The following is a 26,135-nucleotide window of genomic DNA, read 5'->3' on the forward strand; positions in this document are numbered from 1 at the left end:
CAATGCTTTCCTAACAATATGGTTTTTAAATGCTTTATGCGCTTTGACCTTATCATACCACAGATATGCATGCCATCCAAATACGTTATTAAAACCTTCCAAGTCCAAAATGTCTGTGTTTTCAAGAAGTAGCCATTCTTTCAACCAGCAGAAAGCTGCTGATTCATAATAAAGTTTAAAGTCTGGCAGGGCAAATCCACCTCTTTCCTTTGCATCCGTTAATATTTTAAATTTTATTCTAGGCTTCTTGCCCTGCCAGACAAATCTTGAAATATCTCTCTGCCACTTCTTGAAACAGTCCATCTTGTCCACAATTTGCAATGCCTAAAACAAAAACAACATTCTAGGCAATACATTCATTTTTATAGCAGCGATATGGCCCAGCAATGAAAGTTTCAAATTTGACCATATTTCTAAATCTTTTTTCACTTCACCCCAGCATTTTTCATAGTTATCTTTAAATAAGTTCCCATTTTTTGCTGTCATATTGATCCCCAATCAACCACTGTTAAACCTGTCATGTTCTGAAACCTCTCTCTCTCAATTTGTGTTAAATTTTTCTCTAAAACCTTGGTTTTTGACTTATTCAGTTTAAAGCCAGCGACCTGACCAAATTCATAAATCAGTTCTAAAACCCTTTTAGTACTAGATTCTGGCTCCTGTAACGTCAATACTAAATCATCTGAAACTGCTCTCAGTTTATACTGTCTGGCTCCGACCTGTATACCTTTAACCAACTGGTCCCTTCTAATCATGTTCAGCAAAACCTCCAGAACCGATATAAAAAGCAATGGGGAAATTGGGCAACCTTGTCGTGTCCCTTTTTCTATTTTAAATTCTTCCGTCACCACATTGTTTACAATTAATTTAGCCTTTTGTTCTGAATATATTGCACTTATACCATTTTCAAAACCTTGGCCTACCCCCATACCCTGTAAGTTCTTTTTCATAAAAGTCCAAGAAATGTTGTCAAAGGCTTTCTCCGCATCCACAAATATTAAAACTGCCTTAGTATTTATATTCACTTGCAATTTCTCTATAATATTAATTATGTTTCTCACATTGTCAGAAAGATGTCTTCCTGGGAGAAAACCTGCTTGGTCTTTATGTATCTCTTCCACTAACACTCTTTTTAGTCTTTTAGCCAAAATATCTGCAAAAATTTTGTAATCCACATTAAGCAGTGATATGGGACGGTAGTTCTTGAGCTGCGTCTTTTCAGTCTCTGTTTTCGGTACAAGTGTGATATATGCTTCTTTCCACGACTCTGGTGCCATTTTCCCCTCCATTATTTCATTACAGACTTCTTTCAAAGGTTGTACTAACCATTCCTTTAAGGATCTGTAATATCTAGAAGTCAGTCCATCCGGTCCTGGAGATTTACCCAATATCATATTCTGGATGGCACCTTCTATCTCATGTTCAGTTATTTTATAGCTCAACATTAATTTATTTTCTTGAGAGATTTTTTGTAATCCATTTTTCTTCAAAAATCGGTCTACGTCGATTTCTCTCTGTGGCCCTTGTGTATATAATTGTTTGAAATACCTCTGGAAGCAGTTTCTGATCTCAGCTGGGTTCTGTATGTTCCTTCCTTCCACTTCTAAATTTGTAATTGTATTTAGTTTTTGTCTTTTTTTTCATTTGCCAAGCCAACAGTTTCCCACATTTGTTAGCCGACTCAAATGTCTTTTGTCTCATTTGTTTAATTTTCCATTCAATCTCTTGGTTCATCATTTTCATAAGTTGCACTTGGTATAACTTTATTTCTCTCAAAATCTCCTGCGACTTGGGTTTTGCTCTCAATTTCTTTTCACCTTCCTTTATTTTCTCCAAAATTTTATCCTTCTCATTCTGGATTCTCTTTTTTAGTGCGTTCTGTTGTATCAAGAACCCTCTCATAACCACCTTGCTGGCATCGCAGATTACTCTTTTTTCCACATTGGTGTTCATATTTATCTCAAAGTAGTCTCTCAAGTTTTTTGGGGCCTTCTTTAAAACTTCTTCATCTCTAAATAAGGTGTCATTCATCCTCCATCTGAAGGAACCAGTTGATATTAGTTTCATCTCCATCTTGACAGCGTTGTGGTCGGAGCAGGTTTTTGGGCAGATTTCCACTTTTCTAGTCTTTGGTGCCATTCCTCTAGTTACCCATATTTGGTCAATTCTAGTCCATGTCATTTTGGCTTCAGAAAAGAAGGTTCCCTCCTTAGCCAAGGGGTTCTTTATTCTCCAAATATCAACTAAATCCAAGTTGTCTGTCATCTCAAAAAAAGTTTTCGGTAGTCTACCATCCTTGGTGACTACCTGTCTTTGTGCCTTGTCCATATGTGTAGATACCACTCTATTCATGTCTCCCAGAAAAATTACATTGTAATCCAAATAGTCCATCAGGATCTCATGCAACTTTTTAAAAAATCAGATTTCCCCTCATTTGGTGCATAAACACCTACTATCAAAAAAATTTCTCCCTGTATTTGAATTTCAACTGCCACAAATCTTCCTTGGTCATCTTTAAATATAAATTTCGGTTGTAATCTCTCTTTTGCATAAATCACAACTCCTCTTTTTTTTACCTTGTCCGATGAGATAAACTCCTGACCAAGTCTTTTATTAATCAATAGTTTCCTGTGTAGCCTTGTTATATGAGTTTCTTGTAAACAAATCAGATCCAATTGTTCCTTTTTTAATAAGTGAAACACAGATCTCCTTTTCTGAGGGGAGTTCAAACCGTTAGAATTCCAACTTAGTAGTTGCAGAGCCATGATGTAGTTACTATGCTTCTCCTCCAACTGCACCCAGTGCCTGTTCCTGTTCTGTTGGTGGTATCACCTTCTTCAAATGCTCTTTTAATTCAGGAGCTAGATCTGGTATATCCAAAGTTTCACTTACAAGTGTTCTTAACTCTCCTTCAGCTTTCTTCTGCAAGTCTTCTCCGTGGTCTCTCCAAAATTTGGCTTTGTCGTCCTCTGATCTTATTTTTATCTTCTTGCCTTTGTAACTAAAAGACAGACCTTGGGGGAATTCCCACCTAAAAAAGATTCCGTTACTTCTCAGCAGTGCAGTCAAGTCTCTGTAATTGGACCTAAGGTCCAGAAGATGTTTCGGAATATCCTTAAATATCTCCACTCTTGACTGATGTATTACCAAAGTCTTCTGGAAGTGCAGACTCAAGATTTTGTCTCTTTCCTCTTTTGTTCGGAGGGTGATCAAACAGTCTCTTGCTCTATTCTTTCTCCCTCCTTTTCCGAGTCTAAAAGCACTCACTATCTTGAAGCTCTCCTTCTCCAAATCTGGATTCCAAAAGTCTGCAAATTCCTTTGTAAGAAATTCAATCAAATTATCTTTCTCCAATTCAGGAACCGCCCTGACCCTTAAATTTGCTTGTTTCTCCCTCAACTCAATCATAGACAATATTGATCTGTGGTCTTGTAGTTGTTTGTGTATCGGTGGTATCTTCTCTTCTACAACGGTGGCTGTATAGGTTGCAATTTCTTTTGCCTCATCAGCTGTCTTTCGTATTGAAGTTGATTCCTGTAGTAATTTCTGAATAGTCTCAGTATTAGTGTTCACCTTCTGACCCAAATTATTAATGCTTGTAGTATTTTGATTAATACTTGTGGTGTTTTGGTCAATTTTACTCGATGCCTCGGCTACTTGTTTACTTATTTTATCCAAAGATTCATTCATTTTACTAAGTGCCTGGGCCAGGGCATCGTCAGCAGCCATACCTTTAGGTTTAGATTGTGCCGATGGGGTTGTTATTGGCAAACCAGCAGGGCCGGATGTCGAAGCTCTCCTTTGCAGCTCACCGTCTGTACAAAGTACTCTGCCAGATCTGGTTGCTTGTAGGGACTCTAACTTGTCTTTCCCATCTGCCATAACCCTCCAGATAAAAGTCAAGGTCAGTCACACACTCAAAGTCAGAGTCAGAGTCTGTCAAGGTCAGTCACACACTCAAAGTCAGAGTCAGAGTCTGTCAAGGCCAGTCACACACTCAGAGTCAGAGTTTGTTTTGAAGTGGAAAATTCCCTTAATCCAGCTGCAGTTGCAGCAATTTCAAAGTTCCTCTAGGGGGACACAGTAACAACGACAGTCAATAATATTTTAAAGTAATTTACTTTTCCCTTTCATCCCCCAGTCTCAAAAGGACAACAGTTTCTATTTCAATTTATTTATTACCTGATACTTTGAAATCAGGAGAAACCAGTCAGTAATATTGTGTCTTAACTGTATCTTCAGATGCAGAGTTAACTGTTAAAAAAGAAAGTACTTTCAGCAACAGCACGTTTCCCAATACGGCATTTTCACTGTTCACTAGAAGCCGGTCTCAGGGATTTGAGAGGTGGATTTTAGCTGCTCTTGCTCTCTCTTTTTGCAGGGAAATGCTGTTCAAATCCTTTCCCCCCTCCTCCCCTGTGTCAAAAGGGGGGAAACGCTTGTTTGATGTTCGGATTGTAATCCTTAAGAACGTCCTTTGAGGTTTCTGCTTACAAGTTCATTGCTTTACTTCCTTTACAAGAACGGGAGGCAGACTTCCTGTTTATACCTCTCCGCGTTCGGTGCCAAATCTTTTATAAAGTTCCTTTAATTGCAAAAGTGACCTACTCACGGATCGTTGATTTTAGTGCCAAATTTTCAGGAAGAAGGCAGCGCTCTCCGGCAACGGCTTCGTGGCTTCACTCCACGGAAGAAGCAGACGACTCACAGCACAGCGCCACTTCCCCGCTCCGCTCCGGAGCCCAGAGCTGGACTCCTTCGCCGATTGGGGGGCGCAAAAGGTGCCCGTCGAGTCCCACGGTCACAGGCTTCACCCGCCTGTGATTTTTTGAGGGTCCCCGCTGCACCGTAGCGGTAAAGGCCCAGTTTCCGCGGAGCCAGTCCCCTCCGAATTAAGGGGAATCAGCCATTTTCCGATGGCACCACCCCGGAAGTCCCAGGCAACAAATATCTAATGCTCTTAGTCTTTGTTGATAATTTGCTTGTAGCAGGGAGTTCCACAGATGAGATCCAGAAGCTCACAAGTCAGCTGGAAAAGAGGTTTAAGTTTAAAGCCTTAGGGCCTGTAAGCAATTACTTGGGAGTAGAAGTAAGGCAGGAAGCTGATGGAAGCTTTCTATTAAGCCTGAAAGAGAAAATTCTTCGTTTGATAGAGCAGTTTGGCATGGAAAACTGCAAGCCAGTTCAGACTCCCATGACACCAGATTTCCCAAAGACAGTGTTTGATGATGAATTTGATCAGCCTGAGTTGTATCACTCAAAAATAGGATCACTGTTGTATTTAAGCCAGTGGTCAAGGCCAGACATTGCATGTGCTACAAATGTTCTGAGCCAACGTGTATCTAAACCCAGTACTGCTGATTGGTGTGCTTTGAAATGGCTTATCAGATACCTAAAGGGGACATTAAATTTATGTTTGAAGATATCTAGTACACAAGATGAAAAACTAGAAGTATTTGTTGATGCGGACTGGGGAAGCTGTGTAGCTACCAGACAATCTACAAGCGGAATGGTTATGATGTTTGCCAATTCCGACTTCCGGGTTAGCGCGATCGACTAATGGCGGATTCCCTCTGAGCTCCGGAGGGAATCTGCTCCGCAGGATCGGGTCTTGCCGCTGCGGCGATGCGGGGACCCTTAAAAATCACAGGCGCTGAAGCCTGTGAGCGTGGTGACTCGGCGGGCACCATTTGCGCCCCCCCAAGCTGCGAAGGAGCCTTTTTAAAGGCTCCGGAACAGGGATGGGGTGAGCGGCGCGGTGCTGAAAGTAGACTGCTCCTTCTGCGGAGTGAAGCCGCACTGCCATTGTCGGAGAGCGCTGACTTCTTGTGAGCAATCGGACTGTAAAGTAACAACCCGTGAGTAGTACGAAAATTGGATTTTTAAAGAAAATTCTTATGAATTAGGCACGATCGGGGAAGGCTTAAACAGGAAGTCCGCCTCCCCGCTTTGTAAATAATTTAAAGCAAAGGACCTGCTAACTAGGGTCGAGAGAACTCTTTTTTTTTTTGTCAAAGATTTTAATTTCACGGTTTGGCAGTATAAGAAATCTTACTGGAGGATAAAGAACTAATTTTGGGAGCTGAAGTGTCACCCCCCCCCCGGACCCGGGAGTGCCCCGTGAGAGAGCCTGTTGATGAGGTATCGAAGAGTTTAACAGCTGTCAAATTAGCTGTCAAGACGGAAAAAGAGAACTTTGTTTTTGTTGTTTCTGCTGGTTATATTTGTTACAATTTGAAAACAAGGAAGAGCTGATACAAACTAACTTGACTTTTGGACTTGAGCTGAAAGGAATATCAAGGAACCAAAATCCCTCTAGAGGGGGTTTTGTGACATTACAAGAATGGCTGGAGGAGGGAAAATCCAGGCAGAATTGGACAGAGCTTTTGTTCTCTTGGGAAAGATACAAGGCCAACTTGATGTTTTGGCTACAAATGTTACAACTCTGGACTTAACAATAAATAACATCATTGAGTTTGATAAGGATTTGAATCAGGAAGCCTATTCAACTGGGCAAACAGAGAAACTTGAGAGCTTTGAGAATTTGGAGAAGGAGATAGATGTTGTCTTTGAAGAAAAAGAAGGAGGAGCGGTAATTCTGCAGGTGTTAAAGGAGAGCTTGAGGCCTGACATGATGGCAACAAAGGAAGATAAAAATTGGATGTGGAAAGTCTGGCCTGAATTGGAGATTGAAAAATGGAAGGATCTCCTTATGTGGAGATCTGAAGACCTAAGGATTACAAATTTGATGGTGGAAGTTGGAGCTTTTGGGACATTTGGTCTTGAAAGGAGTAAGAAACAAGATTTGGAGTACCCCATAGGCTCCACTTTTAAGTATGGAGGTCTGGCTGGAAGAAACATGGATCCTGTTGGGCCGGAGCCTCTCCGAGATTTGGTGTTCAATACTAAGGACTATCAAAAAGACCGGCAGAGAGGAACTGAGAGAGAATTAAGAGCCTCGGATGTGAGATCTCCAGGCTGATAGTAGATTGAGACTGATGGACACTTTTTGGGGACTGAAACCGGGAAAGGGGGGGTGGAGTTTGGGAATCCAAAGGGGACATAATTATAATTTGTTCTGTTTTTATTCTGTTTTGTTATTTGTATGAAAATTGGGAAATTCGTGGAAGGGAATATTGGTCGATTTTAGAAAAATGTTTTAAGAATGAGTATTGATGTATAAGTATTGATGTTTAAGTTTGGATAAGGCAAAACTGGTTTTTAAAATGAATTAAACTAAATGAAAATAAGGTTAGCAAAAATAAATTGAGGAAATGGACTAAAGAGAAAAAGTAAAATAATAATATGTTAAAATAAATTATTAAGTTAAGGTTGAGAAATAAGTAATAAGGATTTGCTGAGCTAACAATTTAAATTGGAATACAAGAAGGGGAGGTGTGAGGAGGTCTGAGAAATAAGGTAAAAGAAAATAAGCAATTATGATGTTTGCCAATTCCATAATTGGATGGAGGTCAAAGAAACAAGGATTTGTTGTGACCTCATCCTGTGAGGCAGAATTTGGGAGCCTGTCGCTAGCATGCAATGAAATTATGTGGTTTATACAGATACTGAAAGATCTAGATTGTAAAGTAGACTTGCCTATCCAAGTGTATGAAGATAGCCAATCGTGCATTGCATTAGTGGGCTCAGAAATAATGAAATCCTCACATATTGCTATCTGTCATGCAAATGTTAGAGATTGTGTACAGAATGGGGTAATCAAACTGGAGTATTGTCAATCACAAGATAATATTGCTGATTTGTTTACCAAGCCTTTGCCAGCAACATGCCATAATCAATTGATGACAAAACTGGGTTTATGTATATACCGTATGTATGTATGTATGTATGTATGTATGTATGTATGTATTGTTTCTGTTGGGGTTTTTCGCATTTAAGAAACAGAAGGGGTGTCACGGCTAAAATGGCCACTGTTTCATTAATGCTTAAAAAGCTGGGTCAGCATGAGTCAGCGGCTTGCAGCAGGTTGTATATATAGAGTGAGAAATGTTAGTTTGTGGCTGGGGTTGGTTGGTTGGTTAGTTAGTGAAAGTTATTTAGTGTTGGTGCATACAGTTGGTCAGTCGTGTTTTGCACAAAGACTTTTAAGAATAAAACTCTGCAAGGATATTCTCGTGGACTCTTTTGTGCCGACCAGGGTCCGAGGACCAGGCTGAGGAGACAAAGGGAGGTCAGAACCCTTTTCTTATTTTTTGCTTTTTACAAACACTGACAGGAAACTCAGAAGGGAGGGATTTGAGGAAGTCAATCAAGATGTTTAAAAAGTTGGATTTGTGAAGAATTAAGTTTGTTATTATTGTCTATTTATTTATTGTTCCCCCCTTTTCCCCCTCCCCCTTTTTTCTTCTTCTTCTCTTTTTCCTTTTCTGTATTTGTGTATTATTTTGCTTTGTGGTTTGTGTTATTACGGTGGAAAAATTAATTAAAAAATATTCACACAAAAAAAACGATAAGCCAGCCGTATTAATGTTCATCGATGCTGAAAAAGCATTCAATAATGTATCTTGGTCATTTATGAAGAAGAGTATGGTGAAGATGGGGATCTGTGGCACCTTTCTAAGAGGAATTGAGGCAATTTATTCAGAGCAGAAAGCGAAATTGTGAATAACACCTTGACAGACACATTTGATATACAAAGGGTACCAGACAAGGGTGCCCATTGTCTCCGTTACTGTTCATTATAGTATTGGAAGTATTAATAAATTGCCTGAGAGGAACTTCAGAGATAAAAGGGGTCAAAATAGGTGCCAAGGAATTTAAACTGAAGGCCTACGCAGATGATCTGGTATTAACTCTAGTAAAACCCCAATAAAGTGTTAAAATAGCATTGGAAGAACTGGGAAAATTTGGACAATTGGCAGGATTTAAATTGAATAAGACAAAGACGAAAATATTAGGCAAAAATTTGGAAAAGAGCAAGATAGAAAGGTTGGAACAAGAAAGAAATTAAGGTGGTCAAAAAAGTAAAATATTTGGGAATTTGGATGACGGCAAAGAATATAAACCTATTTAATGATAATTATCAACCAGTGTGGAAGGAGATTAAAAGAGATTTAGAAATATGGGATAGATTAAAGCTGTCAATGAGTGGAAGAATGTCAGCAATTAAAATGAATTTGGAACAAAAATAATAAACGATCCCGATCATTAGAGGTCTAAGACAATTCAAAGAATGGCAAAAGACACTCTCGCGCTTCATATGGAAAGGGAGAAGAGCAAGAATTAAATTTAAAATATTGACGGACTGTTTCAGATTAATACCCTTCCAAATCTTATTTTCTTTGCTTCCACCCGCCTTCCTTTCATGTATTCCACTTTAAAATTGGTTCAGCAATTATCATTCAGTGTATCTGAAGAAGTGTGCATGCACACGAAAGCTCATACCAAGAACTAACTTAGTTGGTCTTTAAGGTGCTACTGGAAGGAAATTTTTTTTGTTCTGAGCAATTATCATGTTATTCAAGTTCATCCTTTATCCTTCCCTTTATACTCTTACTTATCTTAATCACTAGAACCCCTTCATTTCCTTTACAATGCCCTTAGCATTCATAAATTTTACAATGTTTTTGTAGATAAGCTTTAAACTTTTTCCAGTCCTCTTCCACCTGCTCTTCTCCTTGATCTCGGATTCTGCCGGTCATTTCTGCCAGTTCCCTATAGTCTATTACTTGCATCTGCCATTCTTCCAGGGTGGGTAGATCTTGTGTCTTCCAGTACTTTGTGATGAGTATTCTTGCTGCTGCTGTAGCATACATAAAAAAGGTTCTATCCTTCTTTGACACCAATTGGCCGACCATGCCCAGGAGAAAGGCCTCTGGTTTCTTTAAGAAAGTATACTTAAATACTTTTTTCAGTTCATTGTAGATCATTTCCCAGAAAGCCTTGATCCTTGGGCAGGCCCACCAAAGGTGTAAGAATGTTCCTTCCGTTTCTTTACATTTCCAACATTTGTTATCGGGCAAATGGTAATTTTTTGCTAGCTTGACTGGGGTCATGTACCACCTGTAAATCATTTTCATAATATTTTCTCTTAAGGCATTACATGCCGTAAATTTCATACCGGTGGTCCACAACCGTTCCCAGTCAGCAAACATAATGTTATGACCAATATCTTGTGCCCATTTTATCATAGCAGATTTAACCGTTTCATCCTCAGTATTCCATTTCAACAGCAGATTATACATTCTCGACAATACCTTAGCACTGGGTTCTAACAGTTCTGTTTCCAACTTCGATTTTTCCACCTGGAAGCCATTTTTCCTGTCCGAGTTATAGGCCTCTCTTACTTGGAAATAATGTAACCAATCCTGCACCTTATCTTTAAGTTTCTCATAACTCTGCAATTTCAATTTGTCCCCTTCCTGTTCCAAAATTTCCCAATATTTTGGCCAGTTCGATCCCATATTAAGTTTTTTCAAGGCCTTAGCCTCCATTGGTGAAAGCCACCTTGGGGTTTTATTCTCCAAAAAATCTTTATATCTGACCCAGACATTAAACAATGCTTTCCTGACAATATGGTTTTTAAACGCCTTATGAGCTTTGTCCTTACCATACCACAGGTATGCATGCCATCCAAAAACATTATCATGTCCTTCCAAATCAAGAATGTCTGTATTCTCAAGAAGTAGCCATTCCTTCAGCCAGCAAAAAGCTGCTGCCTCATAATATAGTTTAAAGTCCGGCAGGGCAAACCCCCCTCTATCCTTTGCATCAGTAAGAATTTTATATTTTATTCTGGGCTTTTTGCCCTGCCAGACAAATCTAGAAATTTCTTTTTGCCACTTCTTGAAACAGTCCATCTTGTCAATTATTTGTAACGTTTGAAACAAAAACAACAATCTTGGCAATACATTCATTTTGATAACTGCTATTCTACCCAGTAAGGAAAGCTTTAGATTTGTCCACGTTTCAAGATCTTTTTTCACTTCAGACCAACACTTTTCATAATTGTCTTTAAATAAGTTAACATTCTTCGAAGTCATATTCACCCCTAGGTATTTTACTTTTTTCACCACTGTTAGACCTGTTTCTCCCAGAAACCTTTCCTTCTCCATTGGTGTTAAATTCTTCTCCAAAACCATAGTTTTTAATTTATTAAGTTTAAACCCTGCCACCTGACCAAATTCTTGTATTATTTCCAAAGCTCTTCTAGTACTAAGGATTGGCTCCTGTAATGTCAAGACTAGGTCATCTGCGTAAGCTTTCAATTTGTAATGTTTGGCTCCGACCTGTATACCCTGAATCTGTTGGTCCCTTCTAATCATGTTCAGCAAGACCTCCAGGACGGAAATAAAAAGCAAAGGGGAAATTGGGCAGCCTTGTCGTGTCCCTTTCTCTATCTTAACTTCTTCTGTAACTGCATTGTTCACTATCAATTTTGCCTTTTGTTCTGAGTAAATCGCCCCTATACTTGTTCAGTTTTTGTTAATTGGTTCTCATGAAAACTTACAGATTCTGGCTTCACACAATTAACTCAAGGCAGTGTCAATTTACTCTTGGCAGAAAGCCAAGGTCTGCTTGACCTAGAAACTACTTACTCTGATTGGTTAACGACCAGCACTCAACTCTGTTATCTAGGAATGCTAGTACGTTTGGGGTGTGGTGTGTTAGGAGTAGGAGTGCTGTGTAAGGTTGAGAGAGAGAGAGAGAGAGAGAGAGAGAGAGAGAGAGAGAGAGAAAGAGAAAGGATTTATTTTTGCTTTGCTTTGTATGCAGAAACTCTGCTGGTTTTATTTTTTCCTTTTAATAAATCCTGTAAATAGTTATTCTGAGTCTAGCTGACTAGTCATTTCCACCTCAACTAGCTTCTTCGCTGTGCAGGAAAACTCTGCTACGTTTGGGCTAAAGCCATTAGAGCTATGCCTGACACTTCAAAGTTCCAAGAGGTTATGGGTATTGTGCTGCCAGCCTGAGTTGTGGTGGTGTCAGCATCAACGGTGTTGGTTCCAGTAGTTCCAGAAGTTGTTGTTCCTGTTGGTGCAGCAGATGGACACTGGCTGGTTCCTGACTGCTGTGAGCTGGTGACGCAGTGGACACAAGGACAACAGCTGCAGTGTGTGAGTGCTGGGTGCTGTGGTTCCTGTTTTCTCTCTCGGTGGTCGTGAGTAGCCGGTTCCGGGTTCCAGGGACATCGCTCTCAAGATGGCCTCACAACCAGTTCAGATGGCTTTTGAGCGTCTGAATGACTCCAATTACTTGCTGTGGTCGGAACGCATGCAGGCAGTGCTGCAGAGGGATCGTCTATGGCAAGTGGTGAGTAAGTTTCCTGCGAAGCCTGATGATGAAGACCTTGATAAAGACCAAAGAGCAAGGGCCACAATTGTCTTGGGGCTGGAAGATTCCCAGTTGCCGTATGTGAGGGGAATCAAGACAGCTAGAGGTGTGTGGCAAGCACTTAAAGAACTCCATATGCGTGAGACAGCGGTTTCCAAGCTGTTCATTCGCAAGGCATTGTACAAGGCAATGTTACAGCCTGGGGTTACAATGCAGGAACACGTACACAGTTTACAATTAAAGTTTACTGCGCTACAGGAAAGAGACTGTGCGTTAGACCAGCAGGAGAAGGTGGCTATTATTTTGAGTTCTCTCCCGGAAAGCTGGGATAATTTAGTTTTGTCTCTAGAAGGCATACAGGAGCGTGATTTATCAGTCAGTTATGTTACTGGGCGTTTGATTGAAGAATGGCAGAAGAGGCAAGAAAGGTCGTTTGCTGCAGAGGCTTCTACAGGCGGGTGGTTTGGAAGGAGTTCTCATGCCGTGCCAGAGGTGAAGCAAAAGCAGCCTACCGGTGAGGAGTCAGCATTTGCTGTTAGGCGTTGTTTCCGATGTGGGTCTTCAGCACATCTAAAACGACAATGTCCAGAGTTGGTCAAGTCTCAGTGGCCGGTGCAGGAGCAGAGACGAGATCAGCAGCAGCAGCAGCGTAAAAAGAAATTCTTCAAACGGAAACAGTCGGCTCAGCTGGTGACCGCTGAGGTCCAGATTGCTGATGAGAAACAAACTGTCTGGGTGGTCGATTCGGGCGCGTCTCGGCACATCGTAAATTCAGATGAATTGTTTGTTTCCAAGAACTCAGCACAGCGCAGCCAGGTAGCCCTAGCAGACGGAAGTACTTCCGAAGTGATTTCGGGGGGTGCAGTTTTTGTTCCTTGTCTTCGTGAATGCCTGCAAAATGTACTTTGTGTGCCTTCATTAAGGAGCAATCTGATGTCTGTAGATTGTTTGCTAAAAGCTGGGTTTAAAGTGTATTTTGAAGGAGACAGTTGCATTATTAAGAAGGCTGGTGAGATTTTAGGCACTGCTAAGTCAGAGGGAGGCTTGTTTTGGCTTAAAGCAGGATCTCAAGTTGCAGCAGTAGTCAGTAAATCTCAGCCTGCAGTGAATAACAAAGCTATACATGACAACTGTGTGCACTTATTGCATAGGAAAATGGGGCATGCTGGCTGGAAAAGTGTACTAAAAATGGCTGAATTGGCTGATGGGGGTAATTTAAAGAGTTGTAACAAGTACCTTGATTGTAATGTTTGTAAAAAGGTTAAAACCCACAGAGTCTCTTACCCCAGAAGTGACAGAGTTAGTGAGTCACCGCTACAGCTGGTTCACATGGACGTAATTGGTCCATTTCCTGTAAGCAGGGGTGGATCGCGTTTTTCATTAACAATTGTGGATGACGCCACACGTTACTCTTGGGTTTTTCCCATGAAGAATAAGGGTGACGTGTTCACTAAGTTTAAAGGCTGGGTGGCATCTGTGGAAAGATTTCTGTCCCTTAAACTCAGAAGGATTCAGACGGACAGAGGTGGCGAATTTATGTCAAATGCTTTTAGAGATTGGTTACAAAAGCGTGGCATTGGGCATAGAAAAACGAACGTTTTTTCCCCAGAGGAGAATGGCGTTGCAGAGCGAAAACACAGATCTTTACAAAATATGATGTTTGCCATGCTTGATGATGCTGATTTGCCCATGTCTTATTGGGGGGAGAGCATGCTCACCGCGTGTTATCTCCAAAATAGGCTCTTTCATCAAACAATAGGTACAACTCCGTACTTTAAATTGTTTCAGAAAAAAACCAAAATTGACCATTTGCATGTGTTTGGGTCAAAAGCCTGGGTATTAATTCCAAAACAAATGAGAAAGAAGGGAGATCCTAAGACCAAACAGTTAGTGTTTGTGGGTTACCAGGAGCTGGGAAAAGGTTTCCGCTTTGCTGAAGGGACAAATGGCATTGTGATCTCCAGGAATGCCAGTTTTTGTGAACATAGTGGCTGGGAGAGACTACATGCCAATACTGAGGTTTGGTTTGAACCTTCCCAGGAGCTTCATGACTCTGAAGGTAAACATAGAGAATCAGAGTCTAAGGGGGAGGAAAGTTCAGATAAGGGCTCTCAAGAAAGTGGAATTAGCCAGAGACCAGTTGCTACGCAACAAAAGAGAGGTCGTAGTTCTGAGGAGGAAAGTGGGTCAGAAGAAAAATTTTCTCCCAGAAGATCTAAAAGACAAAACAAAGGAGTGCCTCCGGTGCGTTTTTCTCCAGATACTGCAAATGTGTTTAGTGTAATTGCAGAGCCCAAGAGTTTTCAGGAGGTGTGAAAGTTACCAAAAGAGGAGGCAGAGCTCTGGAAACAGGCAATGGAAGAAGAGATGTCCTCTCTGAATGAGCACAAGGTCTTTACACCAGTAGCAGCGCCTGAGGGGGCAAAGATTGTAGGCTGCAGGTGGGTGTACAAACTTAAACCTCTGGTGACAGGAAAGTACAAATACAAAGCTCGTTTAGTGGCTCAAGGATACTCTCAGAGGCCTGGAAAAGATTATGACGAGACTTAGGCCCGGTTAGGACATATCTAGGGTTGGAAGTGTGCTGGGCCCAAGATGGCAGCTGCCTAATTAGTCAGCAGAACAAGGTTAAACAACTACTGACTACATACAGGATGCAGGATTGCAAAGGGGCAGTGGTGCCTATGGATCCAGGTTTCATAAAAACACTTCATATAGATGAGAGTCCTGAATTTGAACATCCTGATATATATCTGTCAGAGCCACCCGAGGTCCCAGCTCACAAGAGACCAAAATCCAGTCCAAGTTATATACAAAAGGTTTTATTGAAGAACATTGTTGTCGTTACATCCAAGCTCCGTGGCTCAGCATCTGTTACCCTTAGATGTTTGAAGTCCCCTCTGAGTCAGTCCCGCCCCTGCACCAGCTTAAGAGGCTTGTACTGCTCCACCTTTTCCTCTCCTTCCTTTTCCGCAGGGTCTTCCTGCCCCCCTGTGCTCCCTCCCTTCGGGACTCCCCCGAGGCTGAGTCTTCTGACGCCTGCTCCCCCCTCCTTCGTGCTTTGGGACCAGGCTCCTCCTCAGGGCTCTCCTCATTTCCGCGCGCCTCCACATTTGAACTTGGCGCGCGTACGTTGCTTCTGACCTTCCTTTCGACCATTACGCTACTCTCGGTACTACACTCCTCCCCTTCCTGCAGGACGTTCTGCTCCGAACTCCTTCCCCTCTCTGCTCCCTGTTCTGCTCCTTCTGACACACTGGTAACTCCACCCCCTTCACTCCGTTCCGACGGAGAGGCCGGTCCCGATCTCCAACCCCCACTGGGGATTCCCTCTTCGTTCCCCTGCTTCTGACTGCTTCCCTCTCTACTGCCCCTTGGCCTGACCAGGGGGGCTCCCTTTTGGGAATCCTCGGATTCACTTGACGGACTCACTGACAACCTCGGGTCATCGTCGTCCTCTTCCTCGTCACCCTGGGACCCCTCCCCCTCGCTCTCTGTCCCTGAAACCCTGACATCCATCCCCCCCTCGAAGCCCCCCCTTCCCCCCTCCCGCCCATCGGGTGCAGGTTGTAGGAGCTGCAGCTCTTCGGAGGTGGATGCAGGATACAGGTTGTGTACCTCCATATCCTCTGCTTGCAGTTCGGTGTATGAGTGTTCGAATTCGGGTTCTTGACCCAAAGTGTTCTCTTCTCCCTCTTCCATTGGTACCTCGTCTGGTGCTGCCGGCCAAGGTCCCGTCAGCCATTTCCTGCGCCAGTCCTCCTCTGGTTGCTCGTCCCACCAATAGGAGGTTTCTGTGTCCACCCCTGAGCACGATCCCCTGGGCGGGCTAGATTCTGGCGTTCTCTCCTCGGCTGAAGAAAAACCCCGGAAAGTACTGCCTGAGAGTGTGGGCGTAAAGAGCCAGTCATCAAAGTACTCGGCTGGCATGGGTCTATGCGGGAAAAGGGCATGGAACTCGTCTTTTAGAAGAGGTTCGTCTAAAGCGTAGCCCGGCACCCAACCGTTGGCACTGGCTGGAGTGCCCTCTGTGGCTAGAAAGTATTCTACCCCCTCTTCCCCCCATCTCGAGTCCAGGATTTCTGTGACCTCGTTGAGTGGTTCGGCCCTAGGCGCCCTCTCCCTCTCCTGTGACTTAGTGTGTAGTTGCGGGACTGTTTCAGACTCCTGAAACCTGTGCGGTGCCTTGTAGGGGGTGAGCACCAACCTATGAAATACCGGATGCACTCTGGAACCTTCGGGGAGGGCTAGTCGAAAGGCTACAGGGTTGATCTTAGCCTCCACTTGGTACGGCCCTAACTGCCTGTGCCCTAGCTTCTTCTTGGCCAACGACTTGGCTGGCATGGCTTGGGCGGCTAACCACACCCAGTCCCCCACCTGGATCTCCTCCCCCGCTCTCCTGTTTTTGTCTGCCTGCACCTTATATGCTTGCTTGGCCAGCTCCAAATGTCTCCGCAACTCTTCGTGCACCTCCTGCAGCTCCGCTGCAAACTGGTCGGCTTCTTGCGGCACCCCCTCTCTCGGTGCCCCGAACCCCGGGAAGGTTCTGGGATGCCGACCGTTGTTCGCGAAGAACGGCGTCACCCCCGTGGACGCGTGCTTCGTGTTGTTATAGGCAAACTCTGCCATCGGCAGGTAGTCCACCCAAGCTGCGGGTCGCTGATTGGCGTAACATCTCAGGTACTGCTGCATGATCGCGTTGACCCTCTCAGCTTGGCCGTTGGTCTGTGGGTGTCTCGCCGACGTAAGGTTGATCTTGACGTTCAGGATACCTAAAAGCTTCTGCCAAAAATTGGAAACAAACTGGCGCCCCCTGTCGGACAGGATGGACTGCGGCAGCCCATGCACCTTGAACACGTGATCAATGAAGAGTTTGGCAGTCTGCTCCGCCGTCGCCACCTTTGCGCATGGAATGAAGTGCGCCATCTTGGTGAACAGGTCCACAACCACCAGTACCGCTGTCTTCCCTCTGGAGCTGGGCAGGTCAGTAACGAAGTCCAGGGCTACCCTCTCCCACGGTTGCTGTGGCGTTTCCAGCGGTTCCAACAGCCCCGCTGGCTTCTGGTGTACTGGCTTGAACCTCTGACAAGTGTCACACCTGGCGACGTAATCCGCTACCTCTCCGCGCATCCGGGGCCACCAAAAGTCCCTTGCCACCAGTTCTATTGTCTTCTCCTTACCGAAGTGGCCAGCACTGGGGGCGTCGTGCAACTGCTGCAGAACCTTTGCGCGAAGCTCGTCGCTTGGCACGTAGAGGGCACCTTTGCGAGTTAGCAGTCCGTCGCGCAGTTGGAACTCTTCTCCACTCTGCACACCTCTGCGCAACTCCTCCATTTTGGACTGTGCGAACTGATCCACTTGCAACGCGCGTCGCACCGCGTCCAGATCTACTGCGATGGCAGCGCACGACCACGCCTGCGGTGCGAAAATGTGCTTGGCTGCTACTGGCGCCGCTTCATCGAGATATTGCGGTTTCCTGGATAGCGCATCGGCTATAACGTTGGAATCTCCTGGGATGTACTCTATCCGAAAGTCGAAATCCGCGAAGAATTCCGCCCAGCGCATGTGTCTCTGGCTTTGGAGCTTCGCCGTGCGCCAATACTCTAGGTTCTTGTGATCCGTGCGGACCTGTACTGTGTGCTTGGCTCCTATGAGGAAGTGTCGCCACGCTTTGAAAGCTGCGTGAATGGCTAACAGCTCCCTGTCCCATATGGTGAAGTTTTGCTCCGCCTTGCTGAGCTTTCGGGAGTAAAAGGCACCGGGTCTCCAGTTTCCATGTGGATCTTCTTGCAGGAGTACAGCTCCAACCGCCCTGTCTGACGCGTCGGTCTCCACTCGCATGGGCCTGCCTGGATTCACGTGCAGCAGTTGCTCCTCGGAGGCGAAAAGGCTTTTAAGCTTCCGAAAAGAGCGCTCCGCCTGTTCCGTCCACACGAACCTCTTCTTCTTGGAACTCAGAGTGTCCGTGATCGCTGCTGTCTCCTTTGCAAAACCTCTGATGAATTTGCGGTAGAAGTTGGCGAAGCCGACGAATCTCTGGACTTCCTTCCGATTGCGTGGGCTCTTCCAGTCCAACACCGCGCGGACCTTGACGCTGTCCATGGCGAGCCCCTTGTCGGACAGCTTGTAGCCCAGGAAATCCACCTCCGTCACATCAAACTGGCACTTCTCTAACTTGGCGTAGAGCCTGTTCTCCCGTAGTCTTTGCAGGACTTCCTTTACGTCCCTCTCGTGGGCCTCTTCCGTCTCCGAAAAGATCAGGATGTCGTCGAGGAAACACACACATTTCTTGTAGAGGAGTCCCGCTAGCACGTGATGCATAAAGGCTTGGAATACGTGAGATCCATTTTGGAGACCAAACGGCATAACTCTGTATTCATACGTGCCCAGAGGCGTGAACATGGCCGTTTTCCACTCATCGCCCTCCCGGATGCGTATGAGGTTATACGCTCCACGCAGATCCAATTTGGTGAAGATCTTCCCCTTCCTCACGGTTGCTAGGAGATCATCTATCTTGGGCATGGGGAAGGCCTTGGGCTTGGTCATACTGTTTATGAACCTGTAATCCACAATGAGTCTTTTTTGGGGCGTGTCTCTCTTCTTTACAAAGAACACAGGACTGCCCCCCACTGCTTTCGATTCCCGGATGAATCCACGCTTCAAATTGTGCTCTATGAACTCCCTGAGCTCTTGCATCTCGTCCTCAGACATGGAATACAGTTTCGTAGTCGGCAACTGCGCCCCCGGCACCAGGTCGATGGCACAATCATAAGGTCTGTGGGGCGGCAACTGGTCAGCTTCCTTCTCGCAGAAAACCTCCAGGAACCCTTCGTACTTGCTAGGTACTGCCTGCACCATGCCAAGTCGCAGCTGGTGCTCAGCCCCCTCCTCCTGGCAGGACTGGATGCAATTTTGAGCACAGTACGATGAGCAAAAGGTGATCTGGCGTTGGTACCACGCTACAGCAGGACTGTGTTTCTCCAGCCAACTCATGCCTAATACTATAGGCGTGTCAGACAGTTGGGTGACATTGAAGCTAATGACTTCTCTGTGATCTCCTATCCGCATCACCATGGGAGGTGTCTGTTGCACAACTTGCCCTCCTAGCAATTTCCTGCCATCCACTGTGACTACGTTCAGAGGCGTTGTGGCGGGCAGAAGCGCTATGCGATGCTGCTTGACGAATTGCATCCCCACGAAATCGGCGTTGCTCCCCGAATCGATCGTGAGGGGAACTTCTAGGGTGGTCCCATTTGGCAACTGAAGTGTTGCAGTGAGCTGCACCGCTGGCTTGGGTGGTAAAGGGTCTGTGGGTTGCAAAGACGCTGGGGACTGTTCTACAGATTCGCCTGGCTGAGCCCCAGCAATTCTGCTTGCAGCCAGGCATTGTCGTTTCCCTGAGGTTCCTCTTCCTGGATCACTTCTGCAGCTACCGTCGCTAAAGCTGCAGTGTGTTTCTGGAGCCTCTGGGGGCACTCTTTCGCCATGTGCAGTGCACTGTCGCAGATGTAACACTTCCTGGTCCCTCTAGGAGGCTTCGCCTTTACTGCACCGGAAACTGGGGCTCTGGCTGTTGCTTGAGCCTTAGCACCACCAAGTTCCATCGGCTCCTCCCCCTGCCTCCCGAGCGGGAGCCCCAGCAATTCTGCTTGCAGCCAGGCATTGTCGTTTCCCTGAGGTTCCTCTTCCTGGATCACTTCTGCAGCTACCGTCGCTAAAGCTGCAGTGTGTTTCTGGGGCCTCTGGGGGCACTCTTTCGCCATGTGCAGTGCACTGTCGCAGATGTAACACTTCCTGGTCCCTCTAGGAGGCTTCGCCTTTACTGCACCGGAAACTGGGGCTCTGGCTGTTGCTTGAGCCTTAGCACCACCAAGTTCCATCGGCTCCTCCCCCTGCCTCCCGAGCAAAAAATCTGGAATGGTACTGACGCACAGTGGCTTTGCCTTGCCGCAGTCCAAATATCTCCCTGCGTGCAAGATCCAAATCTACGGTTGACTGGAAGCAGGCATCCATCGCTTTAATGAATTCATCAGAATTGCGGCGGGCAGGGCCATCTTCACGCCACAAATTGCGCAACCAGTCTCTGGCCGGCCCATGCAAGTGAGAAACAATAAACCCCACTTTCTCCTCCTCATCTTTAAAGTCATGACGAAGCAAGTGTAATGCATACAAAATGTCTGCTCTGAAACTGGGGTAGTGCTTCAGGTTCCCATCGAAGTGGGTGACTAGGCTGCCCCCCCGCCTTCCAAGTCCAATGCCCTCTGATCTGGACCCTGGGAACCCTTCCCTGTTTGGGCGTGGTCCCATTTGGCAACTGAAGTGTTGCAGTGAGCTGCACCGCTGGCTTGGGTGGTAAAGGGTCTGTGGGTTGCAAAGACGCTGGGGACTGTTCTACAGATTCGCCTGACAATATCATTCTGTAATTGGAAGTTTATTGTATCTAGCACAGTGGTCCAGACCTGATATTAGCTATGCAGTAGGCATATTGAGTAGATTGGTCTCAAAACCCACACTAAATGCCTGGAAAGGGGTAAGACAAGTTCTGAGATACCTCAAACAGACAATTGGCTATATGTTACAATTAAATTCTTCAGAGGATGAAATGTTGAGTTGCTTCTGTGATAGTGACTGGGAAAATTTGCCAGATAGAAAATCTGTCACAGGACTAGTCATAATGGTCGGTGGAGCTTTAATCAGCTGGCGGTCACGCAAGCAAGACGTTGTAAGTGTGTCATCAACGGAATCCGAGTACACCGCATTGAGTGAATTGTGCAACGAGGTGATTTATTTCAAGCATTTGTTAGCAGATTTAAGTTTACATTGATAATCAGGCTTGTATAACCTTAAGTAAAACAGAGGGTTTCAAAGCATGTTCCAAACATATCTCTGTAAAATACCAAAATGTACGTTGCTGTGTACAAGACAATATAATCACATGTACTTATGTATCAAGTGAAGAAAATGTAGCAGATGTATTAACTAAACCATTGGCAAAGATAAAGAACAAGCAAATGTGCAAGGGTTTAGGTTTGCTGGAAAAATAATCTCCTACATAGGTGTTATTTGATGTTAATTGTCCAGCAGAATCTGTGAGGGGGTGTTCAGTTTTTGTTAATTGGTTCTCATGAAAACTTACAGATTCTGGCTTCACACAATTAACTCAAGGCAGTGTCAATTTACTCTTGGCAGAAAGCCAAGGTCTGCTTGACCTAGAAACTACTTACTCTGATTGGTTAACGACCAGCACTCAACTCTGTTATCTAGGAATGCTAGTACGTTTGGGGTGTGGTGTGTTAGGAGTAGGAGTGCTGTGTAAGGTTTTGAGAGAGAGAGAGAGAGAGAGAGAGAGAGAGAGAGAGAGAGAGAGAGAGAAAGAAAGGATTTATTTTTGCTTTGCTTTGTATGCAGAAACTCTGCTGGTTTTATTTTTTCCTTTTAATAAATCCTGTAAATAGTTATTCTGAGTCTAGCTGACTAGTCATTTCCACCTCAACTAGCTTCTTCGCTGTGCAGGAAAACTCTGCTACGTTTGGGCTAAAGCCATTAGAGCTATGCCTGACACTTCAAAGTTCCAAGAATACTGTTTCCAAACCTTTCTCCCACCCCCATCCCTTGCAGTTTTTTCTTCATAAAACTCCAAGAAATATTATCAAAGGCTTTCTCTGCATCAATGAATATCAATACTGCTTTTGTGTTGATATTAACTTGTAGTTTTTCCAAAATGTCAATTAAATTCCTTGTATTATTTAACAAATGTCTGCCTGGGAGAAAGCCTGCTTGGTCTTTGTGTATAATTCCTGCTAGAACTTTTTTAAATCTTTTAGCTAAAATGTCCGCAAAAATTTTGTAATCCACGTTAAGTAGGGATATGGGGCGGTAGTTCTTAAGTTGTGTCTTTTCTAGTTCATTTTTCGGTATAAGCGTGATATATGCATCTTTCCACGACTCCGGCGCTCTTTTCCCCTCCATGATTTCATTGCAAACCTCCATTAATGGTTGAATTAAATAATCTTTCATTACTTTGTAGTATTTGGAGGAAAGCCCATCCGGGCCTGGAGACTTGCCTAGTTGCAGGTTCTTAATGGCACCTTCAACCTCCTGTTCAGAAATTCTGTCATTCAATATTAATTTATTCTCTTGAGATATATTTTGTAATCCATTTGTTTTTAGGAATTTCTCAATCTTGGTCTCATTCTGTGGCCCTTGTGCATACAGTTGTTTGAAGTATCTCTGGAAGCAATCTTTAATCTCCTGTGGGTTTTGTATATTCCTTCCATTTACTTCAAGATTTGTCACAGTGTTTAATTTTTGTCTTTTCTTCAGCTGCCAAGCTAACAGCTTTCCGCACTTATTAGCCGATTCAAAAGTTTTTTGTCTCATTTGTTTAATCTTCCATTCTATATCCTGATTAACTAATTTCAAATATTGTGCCTGATGTAATTTAATTTCTCGCAGAATCTCCTGTGACTTTGGTTTAGTCCTTAGTCTCTTTTCTCCTTCTTGAATTTTTCCTAGAATCTTTTCTTTTCTTTCCTCTTGAAGTCTCCTCTTTATAGCATTTTGTTGAATCAGAAAACCTCTCATAACGGCTTTACTTGCATCCTAGATTACTCTTTTTTCCACAGTTGTCTTCAAGTTTATTTCAAAATAATCTTTCATGATTTTTTGGGCCTTCTTAATAATTTCAGGATCCCTGAACAAGGTGTCATTCATTCTCCATCTAAAGGAACCAATCGATGTTAATTTCATGTCCATTCTCACTGGGTTATGGTCGGAGCAAATTTTTGGGCAGATTTCCACCTTCCGAATCTTGGGTGCCATCCCTCTTGTAATCCAGATTTGGTCAATTCTTGTCCAAGTCATGTTGGCTTCAGAGAAGAAAGTCCCCTCTCTACCTAGGGGTTTTTTAGTTCTCCAGATGTCAATCAAGTCCATATTGTCTGTCATTTCAAAAAAAGTCTTTGGTAGTCTTCCATCTTTCGTAACTACCTGTCTTTCAGATTTGTCCATGTGTGTTGACACAACTCCATTCATATCTCCCATCAAAATAATGTTCTGATCCATATGATCCAACAACGTCTCATGCAGTTTCTTGTAAAACTCTGATTTCCCCTCATTAGGTGCATAGACTCCAATTATTAGTACTTTCTCTCCTTGTAGTTGTATTTCAATTGCTATAAATCGTCCCTGTTCATCTTTAAAAAGAAATTTTGGTGTCAGTTTCTCTTTTGCATATATCACGACTCCTCTTTTTTTTACTTTGTCCGATGAGATAAATTCTTGGCCTAGTCTCTTATTTATCAATAATTTCCTGTGGAGTCTTGTTATATGTGTTTCTTGTAGACAAATCAAATCCAATTGTTCCTTTTTTAACATATGAAAAACTCTCTTCCTCTTTCTAGGGGAATTAAGACCCCGAATGTTCCAAGTTAACATCTGCAGAGACATGTTGTAGTTATTGCAGAGTTCCTCCAACTGCTCCCAAGAGTTGTTCTTCTGCTGATGGTTGTGTCTCTTTCTCTGGTCGGTCCAGCCCCAAGGGGTGCCTTTCTAAATCAGGTGGTCCCAATCCTAATATCTCCAGTTCTTTTGTTCTTGCCTCCCTTCGTAGTTCTTCACCAAAATCTTTCAGGAAGCTCACTTTATCTTCTTTTGATCTTATCTTTATTTTCTTTCCTTTGAATGTGAACGAGAGGCCTTGGGGGAATTCCCACCTGAACAAAATGCTGTTCTTCCTCAATAGGTCAACCAGGTCGCTGTAGTTAGTTCTGAGATCTAGTAAGTATTTTGGGATATCTTTAAAAATTTCAATTCTCTCACTCCCAATCTCAAGTGATTTCTGGTAATGTAGGCTCAGTATTTTATCTCTTTCTTCTTTAGATCTTAATGAAATCAAGCAGTCCCTCGCTCTGTTCTTCCTTTTGACCCTTCCCAGTCGAAAAGCACTCACTATCTTAAATTCTTCTGTGTCCAGACCCCAAAAGGTCTCAAATTCCGATGTAAGAAACTCTATTAATTCTCCTTCCTCTGTTTCTGGGACTGATCTTATTCTCAGATTGGCCTGCTTTTCCTTAAGTTCAATCAGAGAGAATTGTGCCTTGTAATCATCCAATTTTCTATTTATTGGCGGTATTTTTCCCTCTACCGCCAAAACCCTCTCTTTCGCTTCCTCTGCTTGTCTGTCTTGTCTCCTTGGATTCCTGCAGTAACCTGTCAATTGCCTGGGTGTTAGAATTCACTTTCTGTCCTACGTCATTCACCTTTTGTCCAAGATCTTGAATAGTTGAAGTATTTAGGTCTATCTTAGTCGTCAAGTTCTGTAAAGCTGAAAGAATCTTGTCCAATGTTGTGGAATCTGGTCCTGCTGGTCCTGCTCCTTTAGGTTCTTCTCTTTCTGTGACTTGTGGGACAGAAAGACCTGTTACAGATGCTCTTCTGTAGTGTTGTTGCTGCTGTGTCAGCAGTTGCTGCTGTTGTCTGGTTTTATATTTTATTGCTTTCTCTTGCGCCTTCTCCTGCGGCTTATCTTGTGGTTTGTCTTGATCCATTCCTGTGCCTCAGAAAGTCAAGGTCACTCACACAGTTCTCACAACTCCCAGGTTTGTTTCTCAGCAGGGAGAGAAAAGACAGCTGCAGTGAAAAATCCCCAGCTATAACACAAAGTTCCTCTAGGGGAGCAGGGGAGCAAAATGTATCATGGATGATGATTGTAAAACAGTATCTTTATAGGTATATCAATGTTACACAGATGGCAACAGTTACAAGCTCAGATGTTCCCTTAAAAAAGTTGCATTTCTTTTGCAGAGATCTGCAGTAATAGTTACAATGTCTATAAAACGGTGCATACAGGGTGGTCTTTCAATTACTTAAGGCAGTCCGAAATCAAAGATTGAGTGGTGTGTTCTATCCCCCCCTTTTCCTTTTAAGGGGGAGATCTTCTGTCAGGCAGTGCAATTTAGTTCTTTGTAATAAATCGGTTTCTTTAGTTCCAAGCTCCTTTGTCCCTTGCTTTCAAACTGTCTACAGATCGGCAAAGCGGGCTTCCTGTTTAAACTTTGCTGATTTCAGGTTCAAATTCAAGATCAAAGTCCAGGATCAAAGTGTCAAAGTCAAGTTCAAATTCCTGGTTCACTGTATTACGTCTATTCTTTGATCCTTTCAAGTTTCCCCAGTTCTTACTCACGGGTAGATGTTTCCGTTCGATGTTCACAGGAAAAAGGTCAGCGCTCTCCGGCAACTGCTATGCAGCTTCACTCCGCAGAAGTAGCGATCGACTCCCAGCACAGCGCAAACCCCGCTCCGCTCCGGAGCTCTTTACAGAGCTCCTTTGACAGTTCGGGGTGCGCTCCGTGTGCCCACTGAGTCCCACGGCCCCAGGCTTCTCCCGCCTGTGGGTTTTTTAAGGATCCTCCGCTTCGCTGTAGCGGTGGACCCGATTTCCGCAGAGCTTCTCCCTCCGGTTAGAGGGAATCCGCCATTGCCGATAGGCGCCGCCTCCGGAAGCTTTGAAACTTTATTATGAAGCGGCTTGTTTATGCTGGATAAAGGATGGGATAACCCTGGAAAACCCAGACTTGTTAGATTTGGAGGGATACAACAATAGATTCGGTTGGCACTCCTACCTTTGGTATGGTAAGGCAAAAGTGCATAGAGGGTTTACAAACCATGTGATAAGGGGTGCCCTTTTTGAAGTCTGGGACAGAAATAAGAATTTGTTGGAAAGGAAAACACCGTGGTGGGTGTCACCAATCAATATGTTAACAGTCAAAAAACTGAACATGGAAGGGAGAGGGACCACATATGAGGAGATTCTGATGAAATCTGAGAAAGGTTGGAAATTG

At 43.9% G+C, this 26,135-nt stretch overlaps 1 long non-coding RNA gene across 1 annotated transcript; it reads left to right on the forward strand.

Moving 5' to 3' along the window:
* Positions 1-664: 664 nt before the first annotated feature.
* LOC310835986 lies at positions 665-25,797 on the forward strand. The gene is made up of 3 exons (XR_014559805.1): positions 665-3,938; positions 3,985-4,854; positions 25,719-25,797. It is a non-coding gene; the product is annotated as an uncharacterized lncRNA (long non-coding RNA).
* Positions 25,798-26,135: the final 338 nt, after the last annotated feature.

This window comes from Podarcis gaigeae (genome assembly GCF_964106915.1).
Source record: "Podarcis gaigeae genome assembly, chromosome: W".
Taxonomy (NCBI): Eukaryota; Metazoa; Chordata; class Lepidosauria; order Squamata; family Lacertidae; genus Podarcis; species Podarcis gaigeae.